This window comes from Coptis chinensis, chromosome 6, assembly GCF_015680905.1.
Source record: "Coptis chinensis isolate HL-2020 chromosome 6, ASM1568090v1, whole genome shotgun sequence".
Lineage (NCBI taxonomy): Eukaryota > Viridiplantae > Streptophyta > Magnoliopsida > Ranunculales > Ranunculaceae > Coptis > Coptis chinensis.
The window spans coordinates 23632327-23647572 of record NC_141461.1 but is presented as its reverse complement, the minus strand read 5'-3'; the positions used below and the strand labels follow the sequence as shown (position 1 = coordinate 23647572).

At 36.2% G+C, this 15246-nt stretch overlaps 1 long non-coding RNA gene across 1 annotated transcript; it reads right to left on the bottom strand.

The window, feature by feature from the left end:
• Positions 1-2331: 2331 nt before the first annotated feature.
• Positions 2332-2928, bottom strand: LOC147492204 (uncharacterized). Its single transcript, XR_015199836.1, has 2 exons — positions 2790-2928; positions 2332-2658 (listed from the first exon to the last, which is right to left on the bottom strand). It is a non-coding gene; the product is annotated as an uncharacterized LOC147492204 (long non-coding RNA).
• Positions 2929-15246: the final 12318 nt, after the last annotated feature.

The following is a 15246-nucleotide window of genomic DNA, read 5'->3' as shown; positions in this document are numbered from 1 at the left end:
GCACTTTAAACACTTCATTTCCCAACCATAACTTGTATCACACCCCCATTTGTAAACCTTCAACCATAGTTTGTAAACCTCATCCTTAACTTTGAAAATATCCTATCGAAAAAAAAAATACACTTTGAAGATGATGCTCTGGTAAAAAGATATCCCTCGTCTACATTCGTCTTCATTTTATTGCAATCCGTCCTATTCATTTCTATATCTCAGGCTTTACGATTGAAAACTAAGTTACCAAAATACTCCAACCACGACTCTAATTGACTGGACTTACTTCCTTGTATATGGTGAGTGCTTGTTCCATGACATGAGCTTGAGCCAAGGAGTTTGCTCGTTCCTCAACAAATTGATGTTCATGATCTCCTTTTGAACAATCAGGAGTACTCAAACTGATATTCTTCAAAAGTTCTACTGCCATTCGAGGATTATATCCTGCTGAAGCCATCAATAGTAGCCCAATGTAATCTGCTTCCAATTCTCTCTTACATCTATTTAGGTTAGGGTGTGGGATTTCAACAGTATGTCGAGCTACAATATGCCCAACTTCATGGGAAATGACTGCTGCCACTTCACCATCGGTAAGCGCTTGTAGCATTCCTACACAAATGAAAATAGTTCCACCAGGGATACAGTGCGCATCCATAATAAAGTCATCCACTACTAACATATTCCAATTAAATCCATCATAATAATGCCCCGAAACATTACTATTTGGATTACACTTCACCTGTCTTTCTAATCCTTGAATAATATTTTTCAGTATCAACTTTGCCCTCACACTATGAGGATCCTTCTCATCTAAGAGTTTTCCTTTATATTTAATCTTATATTCTTCCAACATAAAATCTCCTAGTCGTTTCTGCATCATAGTTGACATAATGAGACATTTCAACGGAACATTTACAATACGCATACCATGATAACAAAACATATAATATAGAGTACCAATCCCAGAAGCAACCAACCGCAATCGCAGAATCTACATTGTAATATCTTTGAAAACTAGAAGTAGGAATAATAGTGTTACCATAAAGTTGAGTAGTTGAATTAGTGAGATTGTGAGATGAGGTGATTCTGATGTTTTAGATGAAGTTGAGACGTTGAATTAGTGAGATTGTGAAAAGAGGCGATTCCAAGCTTCGCTCTCCTGTACCAACTCATGATTCTGAATTTCTGATGTTTAAAACTTGTTTGGGTATTAAGGGTTTTGGAAATATGCTTGTCGTTTGTTGCTGTGGAGTTGGAGTTGGAGTTGGACGAGACAAGAAGCCTTGTGGATCCGTTCGGCCCATAGTAGGCCCATACTGTTACTATTATTGCATTCATAGGTCAAACTGACAATTTAGCCCAAGTCATCCACCAAACGCAATGCCAAAATTTAGCTTCACGTAATCAAGTACTCATAATGACCGAACATGTAAACAGGGCCGGCTCTAGGCAAAGCGAGGCCTTAGGTGAAAACAAAATTTGTGGCTTTAAATGGAGAAATAAACCACTACTACCATATTAGAAAAGTACCATGTTTCATTTTACGAAAATTCAAATTACAAAATAATTAAAATAAACTATGTAATCGTTATACATAATTGGAAAATAAAACACCAAATTTACTATGGTGTAGATCCAAAAAGAAAAATTAGAGAAAAATATATTTTTTTATTATTTGAAAATGATGTTGACTCAAACGCGAATTTCTTTCTCTTCTCCATTTCTCTCCTCTCTCCTCTCTCCTCTCTTCCCTCTCAATCTCACCTCAATTTATGTTAGATTATTTTGATATATATTCACCAAGTATGAATTATTACAACTTTGAAATTCGATTTTGGTTTGCACATGTGCTTAAAATAGACTATGTGTTGTTTTAATACCTGACGAAAACAATCACTTGGTCTATATACACAGAGAGACGTCCAAGCCTTTTGTGAACAACAAATTAACTCTCTTTTTTATACAGATTTTGGGTTTAATCTCCCTGGTTGATACATAACCAGCATAAAAACCCCCTCTAACCGAACACATGCATAAAACCTCCCTATTATTTAAAACATAACATTAAAGCCAAAAGACCAAAATACCCTTGTAAAACCGGCCGACGCCATCAATTTTACTTATAATTTCGACTTAAGGACAAACCGGGCTGACGTCATCCTATGTAAATTTATATTTACATATGAAAATTCATATTTACATAACCTGTGTCACCTGTCAGAAAAAACGTCTATGAAATTTCATATTTGCATATGTAAATTTGTATTTACATATGTAACTTCATATTTGCATATGTAAATTCATATTTCCATAACCCGCGTCACCTAGTTAGAACTCAAATGTCAAAAAAACATCTATAAAAATTCAGTGACTGTAAATATAGTTTTACAAAATGTGTCTATATAACATCAAAATGAGCAATCAATGGAACAGCGTCACTAAGGCCAGCCGGACGACGAGAAAGAGGAGCTTGAACAGGTTCTACAGCAGGTAGAATTTCAGAGTTATTTTCTGTTTCTGGAGTCTAAATCTCTTCCTTAACAAAGGTATCCACATGAGCAGCAGTCTGTATCATCCGTTCACAACTCTGGTCACTTTCAAAGATCTTCTCTCTAGACTCAATCCCTTCGAAAGAGACAATATCATCAGAACCAACATTGTCGGCATCTGAAGAATTCACAAGTATAGTTGTTAATGTCAAAAAATATAAATAAGTCACGTTCTCATGAACTCTACATTCTATATGACGTCATAAAACAGTAAGGCAGAAATGTAATGTGATCGAAACTATTACCGACCACTATGGTGAGGTTGGATGTTGACAAGGTGTTTTCCCACAAGTTCACCGACCTCGATGTTCCCATGGATCCTGCAACCTCCAAGCAATGCTCCCCAAGCACCGAATTTGGCTCCATGGGCATTCTCTCGATCGACTCCTCGGCCTCCACTAAAAGGGTCCAAAAGCGCCAGTTGATGTTCACAAACGGCTCTACAAAAAGCAACATCGACATTAATCGATTAACTAGTCGCCTAGTCCCAACCATGCTAAACAAGATAAGAGCAAACTAGTAAACCGATATAAGCAAAAGAACTATTCATACCTCATCTGTTATAGCAAGGCAATCCAGATTGCGGCAAGCTCCAAACTATGGCATCAAGCTCATCCAGAGTGAAAACCTTTCCGGTTGGATTGTGAGGATTTGCCGGTTCATGGATTAGCACATCTAGTAAAAAAAGCATTATCTTCTAGAGAATTACAAGCTTATAGTTCAAAATTAGTGCCAAATGTATTAGGAGAAGACTTTAATCACTTTTCTCGAGTTTATTGGCTAATAAACCAAATAATAATTTGGGGCTTAACTCCAAATGTGGATTCTAGAAGTTTCGTTTTCTAATCTTACATTATACATTTTTTGGTGTGTGAAGCATCAATTCAAGCATCGTATGATGGAAAACACAAGTGCATTCAAGGGTGTAATCGACCTATTCATAATACTACGGCCTTTGTTCGAACCGTAAATGATTTCATGAGTTCATCCAAATCCAAAGTCCAATGAGGGGGATCCGGCGTCACATACACCGTGATAGTATAAAAAAGAGTTAAAGACACGTACTACAAACTTAGCCAACAAACTTGAAAAACTTGAAATCAATTTCAACTTCTGCATTACACAGAGAATTGGAAGACTAGAAACATCATATACCCTCAAATTCTAACTGAACAAGAAGAAAGTAACTTACTGGAATTCCTCCAGCCATAGTAATGCGAGCTTCATAAGTTTCATATACCGGTTCGAACAACAGAACTTCATCACCCGGATTAATTGCTACATAAACAAGAGGGAAAGAAAAGATTAATCACCAAACCCATCTCTCAAAATCAAATAAAAAACAACCCCAAATCCTTAAAACTCTAACAAACTCGCAAACACTGCTGCTCATGTGGATACCTTCTGTTGTGAAGTTGGATGCCGAAATTTGTTGAGAAGTTGGAAGCGAAAAATGATGTTAAGGCTGAAGAGGTCAGTGAAATGGAGAAGGAGGTTTTTAATTTGGATGAGAAGCTTCAAGCAATGAGATCTGATCCAAATATGGAAGAAGGGTAAAAAAGGTAATAAACTAAAATAGGAAATAGAAATCGGACAGGAATTTCGCTGATATTGGAACACAGGGAGTTTTTGTGATATGAGCTGATAAATAGGGAGGTTATGTGGTATGGGCCAATATGAAGGGGTTTACACTCATCGGAATTAAAACCAAGGGGCTGAGCCCCATTTCTTGCTTTTTTATAGTAAAGGACATTTAAAACAACAAGGTACTTTTGACGCCCACTTATTATACAGGAGGTGTTCCATTCTTTCTCTCTCAAACATAAGCAAGTTCACATATTAGTGTATCTTCTTTACTGAACAGAATTTGTTTTTGGTTTCTTTTTAAGGAATAACTAAGTGTGTTTCTATTTTAGAAAAAAAAAAAAAACAACAACACCACCAGGTTCTCCTATTTATGTTGTTCCTATTTCATTTGCTAGACCTACTAGTTCAATTCGTTGAATGGTATGAACATTTTGGTCCCCGATGATGACCTTATGTTTGTAGAGGTGGAACTCAATAACTATGGGTGTCTACTAGCAATGGTGGATACTGGTTCAACTCATACGTTAATCTCTGAGTATGTATCCGAGGTTATTAGATTGAAACTCGCAGAATGTAAAGGGCCTATGAGAGGCTTGAACCAAGAAGCCGAACCGGTGAAAGGACTCGCTTTAGAAGTTGACATTAAGATGAACAACTGGTGAGGAAAGGTGGACCTAATGGTAGCTCGCTCGCTTAGACCATTTTCAAATCATTCTTGGAATGGACTTCTTGAAAGCAAACAAGGTGGTGGTAATGCCACACTTGGGGGGGGATTATGATCCAAGATTCCAAGAATCCTTGTTTCATTCCAGATGTTAGGAATGGCGGGTGCTAAAAGGGTTCTAAATTTATTTTATTATTTGTAAGATGTATGTGTTTTACTATTGTGCCAAAGAGTGCCAATAAAGAAGATTGCTTAAGATATTGTTTTGTAAGCATACTAGCTTGTAAGCAAAATTGAGGTCTTAGAAGTGTTTTCAACACTATATGAATGATAAGTGACATTCTTTAACAAGACGCCTCACTTGAAAAACATATATTTAAATGGTTTTCCAATTTATTGACTTTGTCATGAGAAATTGGAAAATGTGGGGGATTATGTATCTTCTTGAATTAATCAATTCAAAATTGGAAATTTGTTGAAGCATTACTCAAAAGACATCAAATGTGGTGTTTTGCTCTAGGAGAGATGCATAAATTTCAATGAAATCCCCAAAACAAACGTGCATAGCAAGGTCCGCTATGAAATCAAAATTCATAGCATTGGACAAGGCTAGAAAAGAAGCAGAGTGGCTTCAAAATTTCTTAGAGGATATTTCAAACTAAGCTAAACCTGTGCTAGCAGTGTGTATACACTGTGACAGCCAATATGTTATTGGTAGAGCATAGAGTAGCATATATAACGGGAAGAGTCTCGACATATACGTCGTAGACATAACACCGTTAGACAATTGCTCTCAAATGGAGTTATCTCAATCAACTATGTAATGTCAAAAGATAATGTCACACCCCGAATTTCGACAGAATTCGAAAAAAACAATATTTGTTCCCGACTCTTCGATTTTCGAGGTGTGATGCATTATCAACTCCCAAAAACCCATAATCAATTTAAATACGCGGATAATTAAAAACCAATAAAAATTTAAGATAAACAAAAGTCATCTTCATTTCCCAAGAACTTACAAATATTATTAAATTACAAATCTCCTTTCAACAACTCTTTAATTATAATTACAACTGAAAATACAAAACAACATTTGTCTCAACTAAAATCTATTACACCTTAAGGGAAAAAAAAAACATATTATGAATGCGACGCTAATGCAAACCACAAGCAGCAACCAACCTTCTTCAACATTAATCCTGCCAAGACTTATCAATTATGTTCATTTAATGAACACACCCAATAAGCAATCGGGTTAGCATTGTAAATAATGTTGGTGTGAGTAGCCCTAAAATACAAATTATACTTATACATATATATACACAATCTATAAGGCATTTAGTTCCTCCACCGAGGCGCCTTAACTTCCAACGACTAATACAACATTCTTAATTACAAAAATTAAGGCAGGTAGTTCCTCCACTGAGGCGCCTTAACTTCCCACTAACCACACAACAAACCATACACATAATAAATAAGGCATGTAGTTCATCCATTGAGCCGTCTTAGCTTCCCAACAATAATACAAAGGCATTTAGTTCCTCCACCGAGGCGCCTTAGGTTCTAACTAAACTAATAACCAGATAAGCATATTCTATACTTACCGCATTTCATGCTCAATTACAGAGTGGGTCGTCTTTGCACAAGTAATTAGTTTGACCCACCCTTCTGCAAAACTATATACAATCATATATTTAAAGATATATCATTAACCAACATATTACCATAATTATATTATTTAAGGCTTTCTCTGCGTGTCCCTAAAATCACGTCGTATCTATGTCTTATCTAGTTTCCCTGGCTACCACAATCGCTACCCAACGCCGAACATGTACATTCACATGCCTCCCCTCACATAATGAACCACTCCGTGCGTAGCTACCCTAACCCTAAGCGGGATATCGCATACCAGGTAACCCTCACACGAAAGCCATTATGTGAGTAGTGCCACTATTCGGCATAAAATATCGCGCGCCTCGTTCTAATTTTGCGAACAGAATAATCAAGTCACTATTCGGCTATGCCAGAAGGGCCATTCAGATTCACTGAAACACCAGAAGGGCCAATCAAATTACTTACGCCAGAAGGGCCATTCATATTCACTGAAACGCCAGAAGGGCCAATAATATCACATACGTCCATCACTAGGGCCAAATCACATGAATTGTGGTAGCTAGGTTCTAGGGTTTTCGTTACGTAATTTATTCAGGTGTCATACCTTCATGTCTCATAATAATTCTTGTTCTATCTCATGCCGGCCAGTATATTTAATTGTACTGAAGCTCAACGTTTCTCGTTATAATAAAATCCATATTATCACGTGCCAATACTGTTCATTGCACGATATCCAAGCATCTCTATATCAAATATCAAAACTTATTATTTCACGTGCCAATCATATATTGCACTACACCATATGGAATATCTCAAGCCTTCATACCTACTACAATTCATTTAAGTAGCAACTCATAATAGTAATCAATCATGTAAGGTATTCGTTCAATATAGTTATGTGAACTCAATTCACCATCAAAGCCCAATACTAAAGTTCATGAATCTAAGTCCGTGTGTAGTTTAATTCTCATAAAAACGTATATATCTACGTCTTATAAGAATTCCCCTCTTGTTACGTGCCAATATTTATATGCTTTACACACTACTCACGTCAAATCTGAATTAGATAATGACAAACCAATTTATACAGGCTTTCGCAATATTCTATCATTGGACTTGTCCATACAATTTACAACATAAAACGTAACACAATTATACAGTCAAAAGTCCACAATGAAAGCCCAAAACCAAAACCCAAAAACCCAAATATTTAAAGACCCCATTTGGATCTATATTAAGTTATATGGACCGGCCCCAAAACAAACTTGAAACTGGCCCAAAAAAAGCTAATTGGTTTCGGCCCAAGCCAACTAAAAAATAAAACTTAAACGGGCCCAAAACTTAAATTGGTTCGGCCCAAATAAAACTAATATGGTCCGACCGAAAAACAAAATAAAAACTGGCCCATAGAAAACTAATATATTTTGGCCCAAAACAAAATAATAGAATTGAATCCGGCTCAACAACTAAAACCTAAAGACTTTGGCCCAAAGCCCAAAGCCCAAACCCAACCGGTCATCTTCCTCACCTCACCAGGCAGCTTCTCCTCTACCACCAGCCACCACCAGTTCTTTTCCTCCTCCACTCATCACCCCATCGATTTTGATCCTTGAAAAAACCCCTTATGACTTTAATACCTGAAAAACTTGATTTTCTCTCACCCTCACCAGCGCCAGCAGCTCCCCTCCACCACTAGCCACCACCGGATCAACCACTACTCACTTCCTCATACCCCGGTTTTGTTCATTGACAAAAACCCTATCCTTTTTACAAAGCACCAACTCGATTTATTAACTCAATGTCCTACCTCCAAACTAGATCTGGATCGCCATTAACGAATCCTTCAAGCTTTAACAGCCCTCATCCCAACGTCAAAACCCATACCCAACTCTTCCCAACAACAACGAAGCATAAATCAATCTTAACCACGACAATAAGAGTTCAACCCACATCAATTAAGGCAGGCGACGCCATGAAAAACCTGTTTCACAACTTCGACAGCCTCCACAAAATTTCAAACCCGACATCACCCATAATCTAGCAATCACAATCAATTCAAAATGAGAAAACGCATATACAATACATAGATCGATCACGAAATTTACAGTAACCCTTAATCAATGGATTTCTCGCATTTTATCAATAGATCTCGACAAGTTTTCCGGAGACAGAGTTGGTTTTTCAACCCATAAACAAGATATAAACACAATTAACACTAAATTGAATACCATACTAAAACCATTACTAAAACTGAATCAAAACACAGTATGAGCACAGACCATTTTCCAGCATCGTAAAATCAACAATAACGAGAATTTTTATATAAAAGAAATTCATAAAATATCTACTCACTTGTATTAAAAGCTCCATGAATCCCTCGTAGTCCAAATCGTTGCGTTCCAACTCTCTAGCAAGCGAGCCGCCTCTATTTTATTTTATTATTATCCCCAAAAACCCTATTCTATGGAAAAATATGAATATATACCTGGCTTTTGAAACCTAAACCCAACACAGACTCGGGCCCAGAAATCAAGCCCACATATCCCAAATCCAATCTAACAAATAAATAAATGCAGATTACAAATATGGGCGATACAGATAACATTGCGGATTCTCTTACAAAATGTTTAACAAGAGAGCAAGTAGAAAGATTATCAAGGGGAATGAGCTTAAAGTCTTTGAGATAATCAACCAAGAGTCCTCATAATGGAAAAACTAACCTAGTTGACTGGAGATCCCAAGATCTAGGTTCAATGGGCCAACTGAATTATGTCTGTGACTCAGTTAGCACTGAAGAGTAATATTATACTCTAACCTATTTCTATATAAGACAGTGCATATCTGCCGCGAGAACGAGGATAAGTCAAGCTTTTAATGATTTATTATATCTTGAAAAGTTATGTTATCCAAGTGAAGTATTGCATTATCTGAAAATTTTAAAGGCAAATGTCTCAAAAGCACTATCTGAAACCAAGAAGTGTTCAAGGCCAAAATGAATACAAACGTGAGAACCAACAGTATTCGAGAAGGTACTGCGTGAAGATGATTGTATAAGTTTATACAAACGGCTGACAGTTCAAGGACATTAATTGAAATCTACTGATCGTCCAATTAAATCCGATCATCTTTCACTACAGCAAGTTCAAGGCCTCCCATGCTACTTGACCTGATGCGGTATCTTTTTATTTATAAAAGAACAGAAATCCGATGTTTATGATAGAAGAAGCCAAATTTTCATTCATGTGGGGGATTGTTAGAAAAATGGATTTGCACAAATCCATTGAGATATGAATGAGTAATTTGTCTCCCAAGTTATCCCAAATTGAGATGAAATGGGGTTCTCTTGAAACAGTACGTAAAGTGAGAAAAATCTTTTCGAAATGATGCACTGGTTTGAAACAGTGCATTACACTGAAAAGGTGCGACCTTTCGAAATGTGCATTGGTTCGAAACATTACATCATGCCGAAAAAGTGTGACCTTTTGAAATAGTCACTGGTTCGAAACAGTGCTTTATGCCGAAATGGTGTGTCTTTTCAAAACATGTGACTTTTCAAAGAGTTGTTTACTTTTTCCCAAGAGTCACTGTGTTGTTTCGAAGAGGCACCGCTCACCTATAAATAGTGGATGAATTTGGAGAGAAAGACACACCAGATCACACAGAGTTTTGATCTTTCTCTTCTCCCTATGTTCTTAGTCAAATACTATGTTGTGTTCGCTGATTCTATAGAATTGAAGTTGTCACACCCCGAATTTCTAAACAATTACAAAATGAATATTTGAAATATAAATATCTCAAACATCACTATGTTCAATTATCTAAAGACGCAAGCTATGACGGGGTGGATACAACACATTCCAAAACCGAAAACCCACATCATAAAGAATCAACTTAACAACAATAATCTCCAAAATTTCTCAACCATCACTTTATTAAAAGACTATCTTCCGTCTAAAAATCATCAAAACAAACTCTAAGAATAAAAGTCTTCAACATCGTATTCTCATGTCATATGAATATGAAACTACGTTATTACATACTTCCAAAAAGAATCAGACCTAATGAAAGAACTAACAGACTGCTCCAGGAAAGAATCCTAATCAAATGTCGTGGTTCCACTGCCTTCCACCTATGTTACAAAGAACACACCCACGTTGCCAAAACAAAGCAAACATGGGTTAGCAAAATGGAATTTGCTGGTATGAGTAGACTAACAACATAAAAACAATTCCATACTTTAATTATCCAAACCACATTTTATATGTACCCATAACTTAATCATTCTTAGCTTGGAAGATAGGTAGTTCCGTCATTTCAACCGGTATAGTTTCTTCCCAAGTAAGACTTTAGATAATGACAAACAAGGCTATACAATTTTCGACAATATTTTATTGTTACATTTGTCCATAAAATTCAATCTGTGAAAAGCTGGAAAAAGTCAACATTTCACAGTCAACAGTCAATGTCAAAGTCAACATGTCATTTCCATGTTCAACAGGTTCATGGTCATAGCCATGGTTCATAGCTAAGGTCAAGGTGCATGGCTCATGGGCTCATGGCTAAGGTCATGGTTAAGGTCATGATTCGGACCCAACTAGCCAAGCCCATGACTCAAACTAGCCGGATCCACATAACTAAACAGAAAAGCCAAACCAGAAACCAGCCCAATAACAGATTTAGCCCAACTAGAAATATCTAAAAGAAACATCCACTTAAAACAATAATGACCCAGCCCCTAACAAAAATAGAAACTGGCTCAAATCAACTTAAATGAGACAGATCAAATAATAAAAAAAAAGAAACGGCCCAAACCAATGAAATTAGATTAGACTCATAACTTGACCGTACCAAACCTTTAAATATAAACTCAAGCCCATGCCCAACACAAAACAAATCTAAAGCCCAAGCCCCAAGCCCAACCGAAATAGAATTAGAACTGGTGAGACTGGGAGCACCGAATCCAAATCTCGGTCATCCCCTCCACCACCAGCTCACATTTTCCGGCCACCTCTCCTCCCTTCCTCATCATATCGATTTCACTCCTTATCAAAAACCAACAACCTTTAATAAAAGCAAAATCCTCAAATCATTAAATCAATATTCTCCATCCAAACTAGATCTGGATTTCTCAACCTCCATTAATGCTTCTTCAAGCTTCAATTGCCCCCTCTCCAGCACCCATTCAAACATCAATAACCAACCTCAAATCAACACATAAAAAAATCACAACAACAAGAGTTCAAACCAAAAAAAATCAAGACAGGCGATGCCATTAACAATTTGTTTCAAGACTTCGACAGCCTCATAAACCAACAACTCTCTATCCAACCAAAATGTGAAAGCGCATAGCCAATACATCGATCGACAAAAACAACAACAATAACAGTTCACATAATTTAATGACGATTTCTTTGTGCTGCCATTAACAGTCTCGTCCGAGCTCCAACAGATTAAATTTCCATAGTTTCACTAAGTAAGCAAATAAATATAATGATATCTAACCAATTTGAAAATTCAACAGTATGAGAAAAATCACGACAGAGAGAAAGAAAACAGAACACAAAAACTGAACGGAGACTTTGACAGTAAAGTTTTCCTTTATACCCATAAAATTCTAGGTTCCGTGAATAAAAACAAAACAATAACCACTCACCGGTTATACGCTCCTGCTATCCGCTGATATCAGCTATCAGTAAATCTCCAGCAATAAACCTCTCTTCTCCTCTATGTGAATTTTTTTTCCCTCTCTGTGTTAAAAAAAAACTCTCCGTGTGAACTCATTTTTTTTTTTGAAAGCCCCTCGAAAAAGGAAGGAAGGTTTATCTTTTAACCCTACGGGGTTCCTATCCTTACTAATATCTATTCAATTTTTGTTTTATCTATTATTATTATTATTATTATGGTAATAGGAAAAGTAAAAGAAAAACACGGGGTGTTATAGAAGTGCTAGCTTTCTATAGAAGGAAATCCGTTCTATTTTGGGAGACAATTTCCCATCAATCTTCAAACACTTTGAGAGGGAAAATCTGTCTTAAGGACATAGTGAATCTTCACTAGGCTCGGATTTAATCATTGGTAAATTAAGTTCATTAGTTGAACTAAAAAGTTTGTTTGTTTGTTGAACTAAATGTTTGTTTATGATATATTTGTTATATCAATTTGATTTTCTTGTTTACTTAACAATAAGTATATTTTTGGAATAAGTTTCCTACAAAAACTTTATTTGGAGGTTTGTGTACGTGTTAAAAAACTTGACGAGAATTTTGTTGTTGCATGCTGAAATGATGGAAATGCAGAAAAGTAAGGTATACAATCCTTTCCCTTACAATATCTTATTCTAGTTTGTTTAGTTCTTGCAAATTTCATATAGAACACTATCTGTGTTAGACATATTGAAACTTGAATTGTCTACACTTCTAGCCTTTTGATCTTTGTATGTAGTGCATATGTTTTTTGGTTAACATCTCTGTCACTATTTTTTATGTAATTAAATCAATATTATTGTCATTCAAATTCAAGTCTTGATAGATAATACTAGTTTAACCACGTTCCAGGGTTTAAGTTGTCACTAATCCCGACCATTGATCATGTTATCATACCAGTGTCGAAGGCCTGACAGAGAATCCAAAGTAGAGAGGTCCAAAACTCTCGACACAATTAAAGGCCTTTGGAAGACCATCCTTAATTTATATGATTGCCTGGATTTTACCTATTTAAATTTAAAGTTTATTTACTTTCTAGTAGTCTGGAAATTTGTTTTGCTGAATTCCTGGGAAGGGAAGCCGGTTTCCCGGCATTGAAAATGGGATTAAGCCATGCTAGTAAGAATTGATATTCTACCGATTGTTTTTCTTGGATCTTAAAAATCCTTAAAATGCATAAAATCACTAGGTACTAGGGAATGAATTATCTATATTGAAAAAAAAAAATGCATTGACAAAATTAGCCATTTCTTGAAAGGGGTTCAAATCCTTTAAGTGAGGTATTTCAGTGAATATCAGTATCGAGTGAACCAAAAAAGTTTGCATCAAATAGGCGACCGACCGTCTATAATTAGTTGCATGGTGAAACATGGTTTGTACTATATGGAGTCTGTTGAGATTCTGTTGAGGTTCTGCAACTAATTGCACGGTGGAAAATAGTTTTTAACTTTACTTGTTGTCCCCTCCCCCCCCCCCCCAATATTTTTCCTGTTTAGATTATTTACTCATGTGTATTACAATTTGTGCAACCTAGCTTTTATACAAAAGAAGAAGCACCACCTTATGTGTGCCCCATGAATTTGGTTCGTGAAGTGACTCAGATGTTTGTTTGTTTTTTTTTGTAACTGACTCAGATTTTTTTGGTTGGTCTTGCAGGTCTTGGAGATGATGAATCAGAAAAAGGTCCCCAATAAACAATGTTTGAGGAGGACCCAAACTGGACCTTGGTAAAGTAATTGTTTTGGGCTGTGAACGTATAACCTGGTTATAACTAGCCGATTAGTCCGCATGCGGCCGGACCTGCTACATTCTATTAACAACTACAATACAGCATCACCTACCGTTACCTGTCATTAGTTGCATTACCTACTATTAGCAGAGTATTGACTGACCTTCCTCCTCGTAAGCCAATGTGAATGAATCCTTAGCTTTTCAATAGATTAGCTGATAAATTGATTATCGGAGAGTGAGAGCGATTAAGGTTTTAATGGAGACAACAAAGGGTTTACAAATGCTAATATAAACCATGACCACTGACCAATAGTAAAAAACGATCATTTCACATGATTTCCGACATCAGTGTGTATAATTAGTTTCAAGTAACGAAAAATAGCATTTGAAATCATTCGGGTCATAGATAAATGCATTTTAAGATTTTAATTCAATGCAACGAAATACAGATATATATAAACCGTGAGAGTCAAATATAGAGTGGGGTGAGTGTTGTTCACTCCTTTGCACGTGAAAGTATGTGGAAATCTTAGTGAATAGTTGATGTATTGCTGTACAGGTTCGTCTGTGTTCATTATAGATTAAACAGTAAAGCTATAAAAAAAATTCGTGTACAAAGCTATTGAGACAGAGTGCAGAGACAGAAAACACAAAAGAACACCTAAGAAAAGACTAATATCATTTACATATACATAGTAAGTAAAGTTAGAGCCACTGAAGTTCTTTCTGTCTGGCAAGTTCTTTGTTGTAGATAGTGACAAAATGTCACAGTTGTCGATTTGTATGAATGATTACATTAAAGATAATTGAAGAAGTTCCTTGTACCAGACATTATAAAATCTAAAGTTTGTCTGGGGTTTAACTTGTAACCTTATGGTTCGACAAAGACCATGCTGTGCAATTATGGGCAAGTAAACATTTAGGTTTCTCTACCCAAACTTGAAGCATAAGCAATATTTTGAATGACATAAAAAATTCATAGAAAATGGGAAGGAATCACTACGTACATATAAGATATACCACTATTTTCCACGAAGAACTTAACATCTTCATTTGTGGAAGCCAAGTCCAAAAGCAATTGTCCCATCCGCACTTCATCTCGTTTGGGTTGATCAAATAGAACCAATCCAATAGAACTCTTAAGAAAGTTATAAATTTCCATGTTTACAGAAAATTCAAAGTTGAATTAATCCTTGGAAACCTACACATAGAGTGTTGTCCAATTTGCTCTTTATATAACCAGCATGCTAATCTATTACCTTGATAACTATTTCGACAAACCGAAAAAATTCTTGTTGGTACCTATAATTGTATAATCATTATTCTTGGAAGACACTATGGCTTCCAAGAGTGCAAAGACTTCCAAAAATTTCATAGTGATTGGAATAAGTTCTTCCTATAGCTGTTA